This window comes from Euphorbia lathyris, chromosome 8, assembly GCF_963576675.1.
Source record: "Euphorbia lathyris chromosome 8, ddEupLath1.1, whole genome shotgun sequence".
Taxonomy (NCBI): Eukaryota; Viridiplantae; Streptophyta; class Magnoliopsida; order Malpighiales; family Euphorbiaceae; genus Euphorbia; species Euphorbia lathyris.
This window is the reverse complement of record NC_088917.1, coordinates 48203409-48213882: the sequence shown is the minus strand read 5'-3', so window position 1 is coordinate 48213882 and position 10474 is coordinate 48203409.

The following is a 10474-nucleotide window of genomic DNA, read 5'->3' as shown; positions in this document are numbered from 1 at the left end:
CACGGTCAAGTCCAAAATATAAACCCCATAGTTATGCGAGGACCGCAGTGCATATACCTAAATTTGCCAGGAATCCCCCTTTCTAATGACCATTGTGATCCCGAATAAGGCCTCCCGTGCTCGCCACTCCTGGATTTCCTTTGCTAGCTCCGTCGGAGTTGACTTCTACCCACTCCGTCTCCGGTGGGTGCCAACCAACGTTTACCTCCATCCGACTTCCTACATTGCTGCTCTTCGTAACTGCAAACACACCCACAAAGGACTTCGCCTGCCCTTGGATAAACTCTAAAGCGTTTATAGGCCTCCTGAACTCCGAATCAAAAATCTCCGAACATCTCCAACGCCACAGCCACAGCCACCACACGACAGTTATGAACCACACATCCCAGCGACTTCCCTTCCATTGTGTTCTGCATTCTAGGTTCTTCCGGATCCACGGGTCAAGGTCCTCCGTGTAAAAGTTTTGAATGACACGCTCCGGTTGTAAGAGAGACCATATCTCCCTCCCTCGATAGCAATCACGGACGACATGAATTGTCGATTCAGTTTGTGGACAAAAATTGCAGGTTGGATCTGTCGTAATATGATGGCGAACACGAACCTCATTTGTTAAGACATTCTCCCCTATGAGCATTCAGACAAAGTATTTGATACGCTCAGGAACCCAAAGCTTCCATAATAAATCATAAACTGGGTCCTTGGTCGGGGCCTGACTATGTTGTCGGTGTACCTGATAAGCCGAGGTGACCGTAAACTGTCCTGAAGTCGACTTTGGCCAACTCCACTCATCACCCTCGTCTGCCCCGTCAAAGATAACACATGACGTGATTTTTAACAGCCAACTTGTTGGGACAAGATTCGAAAATTCCTGCCATTTCCACCCTGATGTATCATTCCAATACGATTCAACTGTTCTGACTCTATCAGTTCGGAAATACCCCTCAGCGCTACCTCCTCCAATGTCTGGTCCTCAACCCACTTATCCGTCCAAAATCTGCACGACTTCCCGTCATTCACAATTCGGCCAATTCCTTTTCTTAGAACCTCCGCTCCTTTAATCAAACACTTCCAGGGATGGCTGCAATTTTGTCGAGGGCAGAACTGATCCATACCAGCCTGATTATTTGCATATTTGTGTCGTAATACACGAGTCCACATCGTGTCTTCAGCCGTCAAAAATCGCCAACTCAGCTTGGCCAGGAGAGCTTTGTTGAACTCTCTCGTTGCACGCATGCCCAGTCCGCCTGTTTCCTTCGTCTGGCACACTGTTTCCCATTTCACCAAGCGAAGTTTCTTTGTCATTGTGGTATCCCCCCCAAAGAAAACCACGATGCATTTTGTCAAGTGTTCTACAAATGCTTTGAGGAAGGATAGCCGTTTGCATCGCATATGTCGGAACCGCCATAGATACAGCCTTAGTTAACGTTACTCTTCCCGCTAGGGACATGGTACAGGCTTTCCAACCACTAAGTTTCGCCTAGACTCTCTCCACAACCGCTGAAAAAGTTTCTTTCCTGACCCGAGTGTGGAGGAGAGGGACTCCCAAGTATTTCCCAAGGTCAGCCTTCTTCCTAATCCTTAGCTCACCACACACCAGATCTTATAGCCGTTTAGAGACATTTGTCGAGAAACAGATTCTGGACTTCTGGAGACTAATGTGCCGGCCTGAGCAATCGCAGAATTCATTGAGCACCCTCTTGACAATTCTGGCTTGAACCACAAAAGCCTCCATCATCAACACGATGTCATCCACAAAGAAAATGTGTGAGATATTCGGCCCTCCTCTTGAAATTTTAATCGGCTTCCAGGCCCCCAACGTCGTGGCATCTGCAATAAGGTGGTTGAGTCTCTCCAGACAGATTATGAATAGATAAGGCGATAAGGGGTCGTCTTGACGGAGGCCTCTGGTTGGTCTAAATGAGTCTGTTCGGTCCCCATTCCAAAGCACTGACAATTCAGAGGAGGTCACACAACTCATGATCACTCTTACCAACTTATGCGGGAGACCTAGCGTGCAAAGAGTATCTTCCAGAAAATTCCAGTTCAACCTGTCGTACACTTTCTCAAGGTCCAGCTTCAGAACCATCGTCCCCTTTCTCTCTTGTTTTCGATTCAGGGATGCGATAACCTCCTGCTTATGATATTGTCTGTGATTTGTCGACCGGGGATAAAGCTACTTTGCTTTGGGAAAATTAGGTACTTTAGATGCTTCTTCAGTCTGTTGACTATACACTTGGTAAGTGCTTTGTAAAGTACGTTGCACAGGCTTATAGGTCTGAACTGGCTAAGGTTCTCTGGGTGATTAACCTTAGGGATGAGTGTTATTAGGGTGCCGTTGAGCTGATCCTCTAAGACTTCATTGTTTAGTGCGTTAAGAACGCAATCGCCCGCAGAACTTCCAACCGTATCCCAAAGCACCTGATAAAATTTAGCATGGAATCCATCCGGTCCTGGTGCGTTCAATGGTGCCATCCCAAAGATCACCTCATTTACCTCATCGATGGTAAAACATTGATTTAGCTGTTCAAGTCCTTCCGGCTGCCACTGTGGAAAACCCGAGTCCGTCTGAATGCACGGTCTGATAGGCCGATCGTCGGAATAAACACCTTGAAAGAAGTTGCGTGCAAGTAGTAACAGCTCCTCTTTCTCCCAGACCCAGTTACCATTTACATCACATAACCCCTCAATCCGATTCCTTTGACGGCGAATAATCGTTGACGTGTGAAAAAATGCAGTATTCCTGTCCCCACATTCAATCCATTTGGCTCTGGATTTCTGAAACCATAGAACCTCCTCCTGACTCAGAACATCCACAAGCTCTTGTTGCAGCTTCATTTCGAGTTTCACTAAGCCACGATCCACACGGTGGCACAATGTGCGCTGAATGCCATCAATCCGTGCTTGAAGGCGCTACTTCCGGTAGAAAATATTGCCAAACACTGTTCGGTTCCACAATTACAACGCGTCTCTCGCCTCCCTGAGGCCAACTTCCATCCCTTGGCTGCCATTCCATTCTGCGTCGAAGAAGCTCCGCAAGTTCGGGTGAAGGAGCCATGCAGCTTGGAACCGAAACGGCCGGTCAGGAGGGCAGTGAGCTGTAGAGCGGGTTACTATCATGATCGGCGCATGATCCGACTGAATACGCAGGAGATGTCATATAGTTGCCTCAGGAAAAGCGTTCCGCCAATCCACATTACACAGCGCTCTATCCAATCGACAAGCGACTCTGGTATGGGCAGTCAGACCCCGAGCCCAGGTAAACGCCGATCCCACGTATCCCAAGTCAACCAGTTGCATCGAATTGATCCAATCCGCGAATTCTTTGGACCGATTAACATTAAATCTAGAACCCCCTCGTTTCTCATTCATTTCCTTGATACAGTTATAATCCCCTGCAATCATCCATGGGCCAGTGATGGTCTGCTGCATCTCCCTCATATTCTCCATAAACGCCCGTTTGTAGGCCGTGTGTGGACGAACATAAACTGTCGTGAGGAGGAATTCCTTCCTCGTGTCATGCCCCATTAACAAGACAACTTTCGAATGTATGAACTGCTCATTCCGTGTTAACACTGATAACTCAACTTTATCCTCATCCCAAAACAACCAAATGCCGCCCCGAAACCCATCCGTTTCCACAATTTCCACTCTGTTGAACCGAAGTATTTTCTGTAGCTCCTTCGCCCTAGAGCCTAGAACTCTTGTTTCAAGAAGAACGAGGATTGAGGCTTATGAATCTTGACAAAATGTCCCAAAGTGCGCTGGAATGGTTTGCTCGCAGCACCAAAGCAGTTCCAGATGAAAACAATCATCATAAAGTGTAGCATGTGATCAGGCATATGCAGAACTCAAACTCTCATAGTAAACTCGCTTGATATCCCTTCAGCACTTACATCCACTCGGGTTCGTTTTCCTCTCGTACCTGTTTTATCATAAGAATGAACGGAACCAACCATGTCAGTGTCATCAGCAAGAAAGTCCTCGGCTAGGACTTCGAACACATTCTTGCCTGTGAATTGAAACGGAGTACTATTCTACTGTTTCCGTACATTCCGACTGTTGCTTCCTCTCCTTAACAGCGTTTTACCTATCAGAAACCCTTCAGTATTCCCCATAGGGTTACGGTTTTCCTTCTCAGCATCCATGTTGGACTGTACCTGAGTTGCTGTAGCCGTTTTCTCTCCCATTGATTCCTTGTCTGGTTTATCAAATGTGCCTGTATGTACCCTCACGGTATGAGGACGATTGGCTACCTTTCGATGCGGTACCATCATCCATAGCCCGTAGTCATTCGGAACTTGCTTAGCAATCCGACCCTCTACAGCTTCCGGTGCACTATTCAAGTTCGTTTGCTTCTCTCTTTGGGTACTATTATCCACGTTCATAACTGTTTGATCATCATTGATGCTCGGTAGTATACTCGGATTAGCGCAGCTCGCTCGATTATGCCCATATCGACCACAGTTAGTGCACGCAATGTGAAGGCCTTCGTATTCCACACGTTGTTCTACATCTTCGAGGTCAAACCGAGCGATCAGTGGCTTAAGTAAGTCAATCTCCACACAGACTCTTGCAAACTTGCCACGGGTAGCATCTATGGTGTTCTGGTCCACTCTAACAGGTTTCCCTATCGCAGACGCGATGGCCATAAAGATGTCTTCATTATAGTAATACAAAGGTAATTCTGGGAGTCTTGCCCACACCATGGTAGTGTCCACCAAAGATGCAGAGGGGTTAAAGGAGGGGGTCCATGTGCGCACAGTCAGGTAGTTACCTTGTACAAGCCAGGGTCCATCCATGATCACGTGTTCCCTATCTTCATCATTATCAAATCGTACAAGGTGGAAGCCATGCCCTAGGTCCATCATGTCAAAATCCCCTACAGGTTTCCAAAGTTCCATCGCACGTTTCTGAAGTGCAATATACCCTAAACTGCGACCGAGGAGCTTGATAACGAGTGCACGTTCCCATGGTGTAACCAACTAGTTCTTTAGGCTGGGGTCGATACCCACCTTTGGTCGTAGCGGGTCGTCCTTCGAGAAAACAACTCGTACATTTCCTTCCACGTAATAATCTTTAAGAATCCGATCACGAGAAGTTTGCTTCTTCTCTGTAGCGATTTCCTTCCATGACTTCCTCAGGGGAGGTGAACCATGGGAATCAGGGGGAACTGGGGGGGACGGTGGTCGGAGGTAGTTTCCGAAGGGGTTAGGGGGATCGGCCATAGAGAGAGTTCTACTCGTACGGTTGCACTATTTTTTTGTAAGTATATTGAATTGGAGACTCATTTACCTATTTAAACTCATTACAAAACACATTATATATCTAGACTTTTTTATTTAGGAAAAAACATAAACATTTCCTTTCTTTTTTATTGGAAACTCAAGCTTCAAAAAATAGTACTATTCATTGAGACTCCTTCATTGGGAATTCTTCATTTTTCATATATCAATCCAAGATCCAAACTCTTCATGTAAGTATTATGTTCATTTTACATTCATCTTTCTTTTGAAACCATAGGTTTTGTGTATATGAAGTTAGTTTTGTGTATTGAACCTTAATTTGGAGTTTTAAGTTTTTTCCCCTATAGCTTCGCGGTTTGCGATTTTACTTCGCAAAATCGCAAACTGCAAAGTAAAATAGGCTTCGTGGATCATATAAAACTGCGAAGCTAGAACATACACATACTTCGCAGATTCATCATCTGTGAAACACTGCGAATTCACAGATGAGTATCTGGCTTCGCAGTTTCATGATCTGTGAAGCCTATTTTCTTTCTTCCTTTAGTACATTATTTGACACTAACTTGTGTTGTCCTTGTTTGTTAATAGTAGCAGTATGTTAAATGACCATTGCTTGTGTGTGATCATGTGGAACGACCAATGGAAAACCATGGGAAAAGCCATGACATATGAGGGGGTGAATCGAAGTTGATCCAGTTTTCAACGAAAATCAACTTAGAAATGCTTCAAGAGAGAGTCTACACTTCTGTCTGTGTTGATTCTACATCATTTGATGCACGTATGACTATGCAAACTATATACGGTTCAAACAAAAAGTTCCATGTATAGTAGTTCTAATTGTTGATTCAAGTGAGGTTGAGTGTTTCATAGAGTATTGCCGGATGAATCCAAGTGATGTTATCCCACTATATGTTCATTTTGCATCACGAACAAGAAATCCACAACTACTGCAAGCTATGAAGATATAGAATGTTATTCAATCAAGTTGTGATGCCACCATTTAAATTGGACACAACAGTTAAAGTCGAAACCCATCGGCCAGGCAAAGAAAAGATCCTTGATTTCAACATTGCATCCAACCCTGGTTTAGATGATATTAGCTCGAATCTGTTTATGTTCTGGAAGAAACGAATTATGAAGCAGATATTTAGGGTCATTTTGACTCCAAAGAAACGAGCAACAAAGAAACGGTATATGATGAACAACATATCCCTCAGAAACAATCAGTAAGTATCTATGAGTCGGGTGATGAAGAAATAGGACTGGTCCACTTCAATGGCTCATAGAGGTCCATGATGCATCTGTTACTCCTATTGAATCTAGTGCATCAAAAGGGGTTAGCAGTTTAAAGGTGCCTGATATATTCTCAAACAAACGAGAATTGCAAGATGCACTTGGAAAATACGCAGTTAAGAACATGTTCGAATGGAGAGTGTACAAGTCTAACAAGTCCATGTTTGAAGTTAGATGTAAGCATGATGAGACATGTAAATGGCGTGCTAGAGCTATTGTAAGTAGTTATAATGTGTTCATACAAGAATGAAGTGAGACTATACTTTATAATAGACCAATAAACTTAAAATCAACCCAAGTCAAGTAATGTGTTATATGGGTTGTCATATTACTGTTGAGACTTGCATGTAACAGTGTTTTCTGTAGAGACAGAGAGCTGGTCTCACAAGCTTTAGATATGGAGATATCTACACAGTTACATGGATCCGGTGAAGGAGTTCATTAGGATTGGGACCCTACTTGAGATAACAGCATGGATAGATTTATCTGAGTGTCAACTGTTCATCTCATTGGTATTAGTAGATATAAGTAATCCTCAGACTCAAACATTCATTAATTAGAAATTCTGGATTATGGAGTGTGATGCTTTGATTCTGTGCGAGCACAATCCACTACAGGGGAGGCCATGGGGTGTGTGAGAGCAGGGTTGAGTATCACATAAAGTAATTGCAGGATAATTAATGTTAGATTGAACATTCGTCACTCTTGATAAATGGGAGATATATCCAAATGGCCACTTGTGGTGAATTGACTGAAATCCTTGCAAGGTGATAGATTTAAGAGTGGAAATGGAGATTTCACTTAACTTATCTTTCAGAGTAAATTTAACCTGGACAAGTAAAAACAGACTCCTCGTTATATGTAACCTTGACACGTTCCATGGTTATAATAATTGTTCACATGATATAGTTGATGAATGATCGAATTATACTGCACCTAATGCGAAAAGGTTAATGTTAGTATTCAACCTTGGCTTCTTATTTGCACTTGCGGAAAGGTTAACGTCAGTATTCAACCTGACTTCCCATGTTTATCAACCCATAGCTCTACCTCAGATCCATGAAATGAAGGTAGTTCACACCTTGTAACATTTTGTTAAAAGGAATGGTATTTTTAATACTGAAGGTTTCTCCTAGTTGCATTCCAGAAAGAGTTGGCCTTAATATGCATCTAGAAGTATAGAAAGTTTTTATCTTTGAAGGGTTGATGATGGCTAGGAATTTGAGGCGTTTTCAATGGATGTGAGGTTGTACCAGAATTAGGGTTGATGAGTGTAACAATCATTGAAATAGTTTTATGAACTAGCCCTTCCAAGGCTTGATGGGATGTGATCAGAGTCTAGTGAGAGGTGTTGTGCCCTTTCCTCACCAGATTTTGTTCGTGCATCAACGCTTATGTCCTGAGCTCCTGATTCCTTGAGCATTCAGGATATGAGATCACAATAAATCAATTTGACTAGTAGAATTGCTCACTCAACTTAGCACTCAGAGCCTTCATTTGCTCTTCCAGGTTTTCCATTAGTGCAATATGTGCTCTTCTTGTTGCTCTAGTTCGTTTATTTACCATTAGAAGGAAGAAAATAAATGAGGGAAGAGAGAGAAAAAAGAGGTTTAGAGAGAATTATGTAGATATTTTATCAATAGATTGTTTTTACAAGCATGACCTTAATATAACAGATGAGGTCAGGAACCGTCACATAAGAAACAATTGAAATATGCCAACTAGCATAACTAAGTTCACTACAATCCAAAATTGGTTACACTGTCCTTCAACAAGGCTAGTACCTGCATAACAACTAATATGATTATAAAAAACAGTGCGTAAAGCATTAATGATTAAAAACAAACAGGATTAACTAATTGCAATTAAGTAGACTACTTAGCATTTTTATGTCGCAATCTTCTTCCTTCTATTGTACGTGACAACTTTTAGCTAGGAAATGTGCTTCTAGAGTATAGAAAAACACTCATTGTAATGAACATTGTAATGTAATGCCCATTACAATAGATGTTCATTACCACGTTTGGATTGGTCTATTGTCTGTCCTAATGGAATCACAATTACATCACTCAATTTTTCTTTATAAATTTATGTGATAGGAATTACATACAAAATATGCATGAATTCCCATTACGATTAGACTATATATATATATATAGATCAGGTGTGACACATTTCTTATGGTGTGACAATGACTAATTTTGTAATTAACCAGGGGAATGTTTCAAATTTGTAAATAAAAGGAAAGAGAAAATTGTTTTATTTCTTTTCTTTAAAATGCATTTTCCCGACTTTTCCAACCTCGTTTTTCAAAAACTTTTATACCGTTGGATTCGTCTTAATTAGACGGTCATTTTAAGATCCCAGAAGCTCAGATAAAAATTTCTGATGAATAGAATCCAGCGATTTGTTTTTCTGTGAGAAACAAAATGCCCATAAAATTTTTTAAAAATTCCAAAAAATGTAAAACATTATTCTGAGAAACTTTAATTCTTGACTCAAAGTGAGATTCCTTACGGTTTAATTTTATCCATTTTACATACTTCAACAATTTATTGGGTCAAAACCGTAAGAAATCTCGTTTTAAGCCAAGAATTAAAGTTTCTTAGAATTATGTTTTACATATTTTAGAATTTTTTAATAATTTTCTGGATACTTTTTGATCTTATATTTCAACACTATATGTTGCAATATTTTGTTGGAACAATATAACAATTCTGTTGGAACAATATAATTATTCTGTTGGAAGAATATAAGAATTAAAATTAGTTTCTAAATAATATAACTAATATAAATTCGTTGATACTATATTAAATACTAAGAAACAAAAATGAAATTGAAGACATAGATAATAAAATTGATTTGGAACAATTGGTAAACTGATTTATTATGTTACAACAATATAAGTATTATGCTGAAATAATAGAATTATTTTGTTGAAAAAATTAGTATGCTGATTTATTTTGTTGGAACAAATGGTACACTGATTTGGAACAATTTCGTACACTGTCGGAACAATGTAAGTAGGACAAAAAAACGTGCCTAGAAAATTACAAAAAAAATTCCAGCACATGTAAAACATCATTTTAAGAAACTTTAATTCTTGGCTCAAAATGAGATTCCTTACGGTTTTGACCCAACAAATTGTTAAAGCATATAAAATAAATAAAATTAAGGAACAAGTTTTATTGGGACTAAACCGTAAAAAATCTCGCTTTGACCCAAGAATTAAAGTTTCTCAGAATAATGTTTTACATTTTTTGAAAATTTTCTGGGCACTTTTTTTCGCCAAAAAACGCTCACCCGAATTCTGTTCACCGAAATTTTTTTTACTTGACCTTCAGGGATCTTAAAATGACCGTCTAAATTAGACGAGTCTAATAGTATAAAAAATTTCGAAAAACGAGGTTAAAAATGTCGGGAAAATATATTTTAAAGAAAAAAAAATAAAACAATTTTCTCTATCCTCTATTTCATTTTATTTACAAATTTGCCACATTGCCTTTTTCAATTATCATCAAAGCTATTGATAACATTGTGATATTATCCCAAGGATCAAAAGGGATATTCGCCTAGAACACCACGTGTTGATCACCTGATATCGGAGTACCACGGCGTATTGAGCAAAGTGATCCGACAGGCGGATCACCAATACCTCACCACAAGAGATCCGCGGGCGAACCTATGAGGCGAATCGCCATAACCGCCCAATCCGCTATTGAAACAGCTGAGCCGATCCCACAATAAAGACCATTAATAAGCAATCAATTTCCTAATGGACATGCTTAAAGGACCAGTAACTGCCATTAATGGAGCATTAATGGAGACTTTCTAGTTACTAAAGGTTACAACTTCATGACTATATATAGCTTGCATCTCAAGCTATCAAGGTACACGTTCACTTACCCTTTGTCAATTCAGTTTGTTCTCTTGTTCTT